The sequence below is a fragment of the Echinops telfairi genome, unplaced genomic scaffold (assembly GCF_000313985.2).
Source record: "Echinops telfairi isolate 266 unplaced genomic scaffold, ASM31398v2 ScPeMD7_7469;HRSCAF=8507_0, whole genome shotgun sequence".
NCBI classification, from domain to species: domain Eukaryota; kingdom Metazoa; phylum Chordata; class Mammalia; order Afrosoricida; family Tenrecidae; genus Echinops; species Echinops telfairi.
The window spans coordinates 33,767,238-33,777,679 of NW_022111372.1; positions in this window are offsets into that span (position 1 = coordinate 33,767,238).

Genomic DNA, 10,442 nt, shown 5'->3' on the forward strand with positions numbered 1-10,442 from the left:
ATAAAATGAAGTGAAAAAAAAAGACGAGGCAGGAAGTCCATTTAGGCTGAGTTCTGGGTTGAACATTAATGATTTGAAGGCAAAGAAAGGCCTAGTTTTGTGTGTGTGTGTGTGTGTGTGTGTCTAGCTGAAAAAGTCCCATCGGAGTTTGCGGCCAAGGATGTGGGACTAAGAAGTAGAGAAAATCAATATATAAAACACTAAATGGTGTATAGGACTAGCTGCAAAGGTCTGCCACTGAATAGAAAGAGAATATAGAAGGCAGAGATGACAACGTAGAAGCAAAACATTTATTCTTCACAAGGTTAAATGAGCATTTCTCTTGGACTACCAGTAACAAATTGAATATAGAAATACAGTACTCCAGAGAGAATCACACTCAGCAGAGTGCTGTCCAGTGCAGGGTGTGATATCCTAAGGAAGTATGAAGAACAAGGTGGGCAAACAACATCTGGTAAAGGACTTCTGTTGAAAGTACAAAACCAGCAACTAGAAATCAATAAGAAAAATCCAATTTTTGAAATAGGCAAACTATCTGTGTGTGCAGTCAATTCACACAGCCAATAAGCACATCAGAGAAATGCAAAATAAAAACACAAGGAGATAGATCCCCTTCCACAGGCATTCAAACAACTGGAACAAACAAACAACAGATGACATGTGTCCTGACTGAGACTCTCAGGGATGTGGGGCAACAGAAATTCCAAACACTGTGGGTGAGGCTGTAGATGGAAGAACCAAATGGAGAGCCATTCCCCAATGCCACTCAATCCCAACATCCATCTACTATGCTTCAAAATGCTTGTCTCTTAGAGTTTAGTGCAACTAATAAAGAATGCTGACCTTGAGCATTAAATGCTTATGAAGGATTAGCTATATAAATTCAAATGGACAACACTTAATCTAAAGCATATATAAGAATTTGATGGGGGAAGAGAATCCAAGTCCATGGTGATCAGACAGTATAGAAAATTAAACTGTGAAAGTATACTAAGCATACAACCAATGCCACTGGAATTGTGAATGCTCATATATTTGCAAATATACTGCAACATGTATATGTTGTATGCAAATAACAGTATATCTATAAAAGATATTGAAATATATATTGCAGTACAAAAATACATATATAAAATATAAACACATTTTTATGTTACAGTATGCAAATACACACAAATTCACATATATATATTTTATGGGTGTGGGGGGGTGTTTGGGTGTGTACATATACACACAGATTAGCAGTTTGAAACCACTCCTCAGGAGAAAGATGGGGCTTTCTGTTCCTGTAAACAGTTCCAGTCTCAGAAACCCACAGGGGCAATTCTACACTGTCCTATAGGGTAACTATGAGTTGCTATGGCAACAAGATATATATGCTGCTGTTGGTGGGTCATTTCAAAGCCATAAGGAGAATGAGACATTGCTCAGTCATGCACCATCCTCACAATATTTGCGCTCTCACTGTACCAGCCACTGCATCAATACACCTCCTTGGGGGTCTTCCTTGTGTTTGCCGACTTCCTGTACCATACAAGTTATTACGGTTGACTGTACTTCAAGGAGGTAGGCGCTGTTCATAAAGTCTCACTGGCTGACCCCTCACAAGGGCACTACCTATTTCTTCTTTCTAGTTCAGCCTGAGTTGGAAAGCTCAACTGAAATTCTTTCTCCATGCATGGATGATCCTGCTGGTATCTGAAATATGATCACTCATCGTTCAGTTTGTTATAGCACTGTGGTGGTTTGTGTGTTGCTGCTGCTCTGTGAGCACGTGTGTGTGTTCCATTTCACTCCGAGCTACAGATTTCTTATGGCTTTAATTGTACTCTCCTAAAATTATGTGTTGGTATCCTAACCCTTATACCTTTGGATATAATCTAATATAATGTAATGTGATCATCTTCTATAAGCAATCTAATCAATCAGTGGAGTCATGCCAGTGTACGGTGAATCCTAAATCTAATCATTTCTGAATTATAGAAAAATCATATTAGGGATAGACATGGAGAGACAAATGCTATATGAACATTGACAAGGTACCACAGCACCAAGAAATACTGGGCTACAGATAAGAAAAAGATTCACACAGCCTATCCCTGATTTACACTCTTATCCTTGAGAAAGTGAGTAATCAATGTCTGTTTTTTAAAACCACCCGCTTGTGGTCATTCCTTTACAGCAGCTCTAAGAAACTAAGATTACATCCAACAGAAATACATAGATATAATGGCCAAACTACATTGGGGAATATATCTAGCAGCATTATTTTCAAGTCAAAATATTTAAAACTACCCAAAGTAAAATGGATAAATGCATTTATAAAAGGAAACCCTATATAATGATAAATGGTAAAAATCTATAATTATTAAAAATATTAATTACACAACTATAATGTTGAAAGTAAACAGAGACAAGATGGTGTATGCAAAATTTCCCCTTTTAAGTACAACATTAAGAAAAATTAATCTATAATGTCAAGAGTTAGGATAATAGTTATTCAAGAGACCTGAGAATTAGGACTCATCCAGGCCACTGGAAATATATTTTTCTCCATCTGGATGCTGGGCACACTGGGATGTTCAACTGATGAACATTCTGTGAATGATACTCTGTGATATGCTCACTTTTCAGTCACTGTTTTATAACTCGGTGACAGAATTTGAAGTTAAAAGAATTTGAATAAATGGAGAAACACAAAGATAAGAAGAAATTATGAGAGTGGCAACCCAAATCCCATAAAGAATATTACTTTCTAAATAAAGTAATATATCAATCGCTGCTGAGATATCAGAAAATGTGAGAAATGAAAAGACCATTATATTTGCCAACTGAATAAATTCATTTTGAAAGGAAATGCCAATTGAGTCAAAAATACTTATTGATTTTACAGACATATGTGAATGGATATGCTTTCAAAAATGAACAGCTTTTGTTAAGAATCTAAAGAAGAGTATAAATTAATCACAGATAAACATATTTACAATGCATAAACTTTAGCTGATTCTGAGAATCTAACACGTTTTCAGATTTGAATAAATGCTTAGAAATATAGTGTCATCTTGATCAGACAGTCTGAAAATAGATAAATGCCTAGTCAGTCTCATAATGACGTGGAAAGCATTTCAACTTCTATGAAAGAATATCAACTCAGGTTACAGAAATATGCTGACATTCTTTAGTAATTATGCAGCTAATCAACATATTTCAATCATTCTATCTTCTCCCTGACACCATGGAATAAGTGCCAGGAATTGTCCTCATGAAGTAAGATTGGACTACATTTTACAAAGAAATAGGTCTTGGTGATATAAAATCTGTCTGGGGCAAACAACAGGAACTGGATTTTCTCTTATGCTTTATTCAACTAAAGACTTAGACGAAATGTATGAGGGAATGGCTTTCAGACCTTGGACGACAAGCAGTGCAGAACAATAAAAGAGGAGCAAAGGAATACATAAGTTAAACCCTACGAATGGACTGGCTTTCCTACTGCAACCGTTTCTAACACTGTTGCTGGAGGAAGACACCACCAGAACTGAGCACACTGATTTAAGGAGGAGACCAAGTGTGAGGTTCAAGAAAGCCAACATGGCCAGAATTTTAGAAGCAGGAAAAAAAGTGAAGCTGCACAGAGAGGAAGCTCTGGAGAACTGAAGAAGTGTCACTTTCAGTTTCTGGCTCTGCACTCACCTTCATGTGCATGTGAGAAAACGACAATGGTTAATGAAGAACCAGGAGCAAAGGGCAGGTCGAAAAGCCTTGACACTCACACTGAGCAGGAGATGGCTCATGTTCCTCCCGGTCAGAGGGAAACAGACACCTACCAGATGAGACCTCAGAGAGAGTGATCTGTCACTCACTTGTCAGCTTGTACCACAGTGGTCCAAGCTGGCATGTCGGTGTGACGGTGGAAGCTGGGCACTATCTCTTAAACTATCAGCAGGGTCTCAGGTGGTGGGCAGCTTTCAGTGGATCTTGCAGACGAAGACAGATTAGGAAGAAAGAACTGGTGACCTGTTTCTAAAAAAGTACTGGCCCACAGAAAGCTTACTGATAGCAGTAGAATTATGTCTGATATACAACCAGAAGATGAGCATCTTAATTTGGAAGGTACTCCAAACCTGATGGAGGAAGTTATCTCCTCAGAGTAGAATCTATCTTAATAACATATATGGAGCAAAGCATTCAGGACGATCATGGGTTGATGTGACACGATTAAAAGTGAGAAGAGCTTAAAACATTCATTCATAACCAAGATACAGAATGCACCAACTACAATCTGAAAAAACTGAAAGTTGGCTAAAATGAATTGGAGCCCTAGAAGATCAATCTCCTAGGCATGAGGGAAGTCAAATGGGCAAGCACTGGCCATTGTGAATGACACAATCATTTGGTTTACCATGCTAAGAATGGAAGATGCAAGAAGAATAGCACTTAGTGAATTGTTAAAAACAATATTTTTTGTATATTCAGCAGTCCAACACTCATTGATAGGATAATATCAATACACCTACAAGAAAACCAATTACTTTACAATTATTATTCACATTTATGCACCAACCACTAATGTTAAAAATAGAGAAATTAAAATTTTTACTAACTTCTGCAGTCTGAAATCGATCAAACCTGCAATCAAGATACATTGATAATTATTGGATGACAAAGAAGACAAAGGTTTGGAAAAAGAAGAAGATGATGATGAAGAAGCTTTAGTATCTGGAAACTAGGACCTTAGTGCTAGAAATGGCACCATGATAGAATTGTGCAAAACCAATGACCTATTTATTGGAATTACCTTTCTTCGACAACATAAAAAACAACTACATATGTGGACCTTGACAGATAAAATAAACAGGATTCAAATGGAGTGTATCTGTGAGCAATATGTTGAAGAAACTCAATTACATCAGTTAAAAAAGGCCAAGGCAGACTAAATAAGATGATCAATCATTCACATACAAGTTGAAAAAATTTAAAAGAAACCCATGTGAACCAAAATACAACCTTCTGTATATCCACCCTGAACTTAGAGACCATCTCAAGAATCGATTTGATGCCCAGACGACTGATGAGTGAAGACCGATGACCTGGCTGTGGAAGGGCGCCAAGAGCATCGTGCATGAAGAAAGCAAAAGGTCATTAAAAAGACGGTCAAGAAAAGATAAAAATTGGATGTCAGAAGAAACTTTGAAACTTACTTTTCAGCAAAGAATAGCTAAAACAAATGAAGAAAAAATGAAATAAAGGTGCTGAATGAGAGATTTCAAAGGGTAGCTATTCTTCAGACCTGGAAATGAACTCCTACCCATGGCTCAATTTTCAGTCAAACGATACAAAGACCTATAAGTAGAGTAATAATATTTGTGAAGTACACAAACCTTAGAACAATCTACCGTTTGAGATCAGAAGGTCAGTATTTACATAAGAACAAAGTTAAAAGTGTTAGGAGAGAACAAAGAATAAAACAAATAAAAATTAAAAACACAACTAGTTCAATGTCAAGTTATATTGCAATAAATGTATACAAATTTCTGAACGGGAAATGAACTATTCTTCAAACCTTCACCCAATTTAAAAGAAAATTTTGAAAAGACCACGTAAGATAGCATGATAACAAAGGCCTGGAGTTAGGAGACCCAAAATGGAAGACCATGATTGGCATTTCTCAAGCTTTGAGGTGCAATATTGAAGGTTTCCAAGGGCAAAATATTAAATGATGCATGAAGCATCAAAAGATGTAAAGAATATCATTGTTAATGCCAGCTGGATCATGGCTAAAAGCAGAAGATACTGGAAAGATGTTTATCTGTCTTATGTTGATGGTGCAAAGGCATTATATTTTGCGGATCATAATAAATTATAGATAATATTAAAAAATTGGAATTCCAGAACACTTTATGGTGCTCACATAGAACCTATACATAGACCAAGAAGCAAGTGTTTGAAAAAAAAGTCAAGGCAATATTGTGTGGGTTAAAGTCAGTTAAAAATGTGAATCAAGGTTGCAGCCTTTTACCATACTTATTTAATCTGGATGCAAAGGAATAATATTAGAAAGTCGACAATGTTTAAGAATATGGAATCAGGAGTGAAGGAAGGCTCATTGACATAGGAGATATACAGAGGACCCAACCTTCTTTATACTGTTAGCCAAGAGGGCTTGAAGCACGTACTGATGAAGATCAGAGATCCACAATAGTCGAGAAATCTTTCTCATATTCTCATATTTCATTTGACAGATCTGCTACAAAGGACTTCTTGAAGATGTTAGGAAAAAATTCTTTAAAATGTTGGAAAAACAACCCCAGTCATCATATTTTCAATTTTTTTCGAAGAAGGAATTGATGCCTCTGAATCTGGTGTTGGCAAAAACAGTTTACATATTATGGATTGGCGAAAATGAACAGATCTGTGCTGGTAGACGTAACTGTAAAGGCCTAATAGAGTAAAATAATATGTCTAAAGTTACTCCATCTTGAAATATGTTCCTCCATTTTAGAAATATGTTATTTTAGAAAAACAAGTCACTGTAACCTTGCAAATATACTTCAGCCAGAAACTTTGCAAGGACATCTGGTCCAAGATAAAACTGGGCCGGACGTGCCGCTTGTGCAAACGTCCTTCCCCACCCCGTGCTCTACCCCCCTTGCTTTGTTGGTTTGAAGTGTATAAAGAGGAGGAGAAAATTTTGGCTGCTTGCTTCAGCTTTGGACCCTGCGTGGCCACGCTGTAGCCCAAATCCGGGTGCTTCAGCTTTGGACCCTGCGTGGCCACGCTGTAGCCCAAATCTGGATTTGCTCTTCTCTAACCTTTGTCTTTTCTCTAATAAACCTTTGCTCTCCTCTAATAAACTTTTGCTTTGTTACTTTGCAGCTGCTTGTGGGTCAGTGGTCTTTTGTTGGGCACGACTCCGTAACAATAACAAGAATGCTTCTTGAAACTGAGGCCAGTGAGACGTTTGGTTACGCACTTTGGACGTGTTATCAGAAGAGACCAGTGTCTGGAGTAAGACCTCGTGCTTGGTCAAACAGACGGTTTGGACAAAGGAGGAAGACTGAACAAAATCGATTGACCACGTCACTGCAACAATGGGCTCTAACCTACCACCAGATGGGAGGAAGGCACATGGCTGGGTAGTGTTTCATTCATTGTACATTATGGTCGTCATGAGATGGAACTCACTCAATGATACCTAACAACAAAACATAGAGGACTCAGAAGTATGTCATCTCAGCAAGGTGGGTCAACGAAGTTCCAAAAACCATAAAGTGAACCTTGAAGTCATCAAAATGATTGCAAGTCGCTTTATTAACTTGACAGGCTGGTGTACAGAAGGCCATGGAGGGCAGTGGGAGCCCAAAACATATTTGCATGACCTACACAGGGAATAAGCCTCTGGTGATTTCCCTCTGACCATAATTGAGGGATGAGAATAGCCAGGTTATCAGACAGAGAGTATTCGAGAGATGATTATAGTAGATTAAAAGGATCAATCTGACTTGAGCACCTGAAACTTTGTCATTTGATCTCCCCTCTACTATAATTTGGGCTTGATCTGGTTTTTTAATGTTTTCTGGGTTTAATTTTGGTGTGTGTGTGGTGTGTGGTGTGTGGTGTGTGTGTGTGTGTGTGATATTGGGGTTCATCTCTGTTGTAGTTTGTCAGTGTGGGCAGCCTTCTGGACTCTTTGTTACTATGTTTCTCAGTCGATGAAACCCAGGAGAGATGAACCTATAGCGACAACAATTACAATAAGGGTTCTTGATGGTGGGGGGTGGGGTGGGTCAGGGGGCCAGTAAAGGGAGTTCAAAAAGGAAGAAAATGCTTTGAAACTGATGCTGGTAGCAATTGTATAATGTTTCTTGATGTGACTGAACTATTGAAAGGTATGATGTCTCGATTAACACGTAATAAAGTTGTTTGGGGGGAAAAAAGAAGTAAGAAATACGAACTAGTTCATAGCGTTCTATAAGATGCACCAATCAATTATGTACAATGTAGAATACCTATCTGTGGGAAACAGAAGGATTTCTCTCAAGCTGTCTCCCCAAAATATATGCCAGACTTAGCTGCTTGCGAATGACTATACATTTGGAGGTCATCAGGAGTAGATCAGGGGTCATTCTCCCTAAGAGCTATCAGCCATGTAGACCAAGCAGACACCACTGTTTATCCCACAAGTAGGGCCCACTCCCTTCTGATAAGGATAGTAGTTGTCTGTTTCCTTGTAGGAGACACCAGAGAGGTCAATCCCACCCTAGGATGACCAAGGTGGCTGCCATCATGAATCTAGGGTCTGCCCATCTTGTCACATGTATACCCCTAGACCTTCCCATTCCTATGGGCACATCCCTAGCTCATCCCCTTCCTGTCATGCTTATGCCTATCATACATGCCCTTCCTACAATGTGTATGCCTATGGTACTAACCCTTCCTGTGACGTGTAATTCTATAATCATGCCCCCAAAAGGTATATAGGCGAGGGTCAGCAATATAGAGCTCTCTCTGACCTCTCTCTCTGGCTGGCTCCCCTCTCCTCTCCCATCCTCTCTCCCTTGTTCCCTTGCCCTCGTTCCCCTCCCTCTCTCCACGTGGACCACCAAGCTGGGCTGAGGTGAGCAATGCTACCATGTAATGTGTCTGACTACATTATTGTAATATCTTTCATGCTCTCGATGACTTTGATATAATACTTATATATCTCAACCATACAATTGTGCTTACTGAACCCGTGGGTAGTAGCAGCGGGTGGGGGGTGGCCCCCTACTCACCCCATAACTTAATACTACACCTATCATGAAATTTTCATACATAAGTAGGAAAATATAACCTATTATTAGGGATAAACTCAATAAATAGAAACAGCCATGCAGATGATAAAATTGACAGGCATAAAAATTAAAATTGTTGTTGGAAATAGTTTCCAAACACGTTCGAGAGAACAGGGGAAACAAACCATTTTGTGGTGATAAATGGGAAATACTAAAAATGCAAAAATGCAACATCTGTAAGTTAAGGTATGATACATTAAAGGGGAAAAATTACTAACAGCGGATTGAAGACTGCAGAGTAATACATGAATAAAGTAAACCAAAAAAAACAAACTCGCTGCCATCAAGTCCAAACCAGCTCACAGGGACCCTATAGGACAGGGCAGAACTGCCCTGGGAGTTTCTGAGAGGGAAACTCGTTACGGGAGTAGAAAGTCCCATCTTTTCCTGCAGTGAGGCTGGTTTTTCAATTGCTCACCTTGCGGACTGCAGGCCAGCACATAACGACTATGCCAGCAGAGCCCCTTGACTAAAGTCTTTCAATAAAAACCATAAAATGGGAAAAACATAAAGTAAAAAGTCAAAAACAATTTTTTTAATAAGTGAGATTAAGAGCTAGTATGTGTTCTAACAGAAACATAAGGAATTTCTAGTGGTACAAGAGCTATGCACTTGGCTGCGAATGGAAAGGTTGGCAATTCAAACCCACCAGTCACACCATGGAAAAGAAGATTTAACAGTCCCCTTTCAAAAAGAATTAAAGTCTTCAAAACCCTATAAGGCAGATCGACTCTAGCCTGTAAGTTGGAACCAGCTTGATGGCAATCCGTTTGATTATTTGCTGATACACACCGGGAGGGTCTTCCAAAAGTTCATGTAAGTTCAAGATAAAATTCTTTTACCTTTTCATTTCATTTTCCCACAAACTTTTTGAAGACCCCTCCCCTCTTTTAACTGAAATTCTAGCAGCAGTATGAAATAGAGGAATTGAAGAACATGTATCTAAATTCTTAAAATTTAATTAATATTACAACCTCAAATTTTAAGAAATTTAATAAACACCAAACAATAAAAAGAGAATGAAACCAAATTCTAACAAATCATAATTAAGTAAATGACTAAAAGCCTTAAAGGTAACCAGAATTTCTTTTCAAAAGGAAGAAAATACACGTTCCACGCAGAGAAACAAAGAAAGGCAGTAGAGTTCCTATCAGAGACACCGCACGTCAGAATACAGTGGAGAGATAAACTATTGCAAACAAAAACCTATCAATCAACCATTCCATATCTATGGGAGAAAAGGCAGAAAGACAAAATAATGACTTATTTTTCATAAGAAAAAGTTAAGGGAATTCATAGTCACTGTATTAATACTACAAAGAATGCTAAAGGATACTATCAATGTTAAAAGCAGAATGAAAAAAATACATAGAAATATGTGGCTTCAAAAAGATAAGTGCACAAAATGATAAAAATTTTAAAAATCAAAATAATAACATATTGTGGGATGTATAACATGTATAGAGTTAAATTTAAGAGCATTGACACCACGGCTATCAAAAGATATAGTGTCTGGAGTCTTATAGGCTTGAAGATAAACAAGCAACCATCTACCTCAGAAGCAACAAAGCCCACATGGAAGAAGCACACCAGCCTGTGTGATCATGA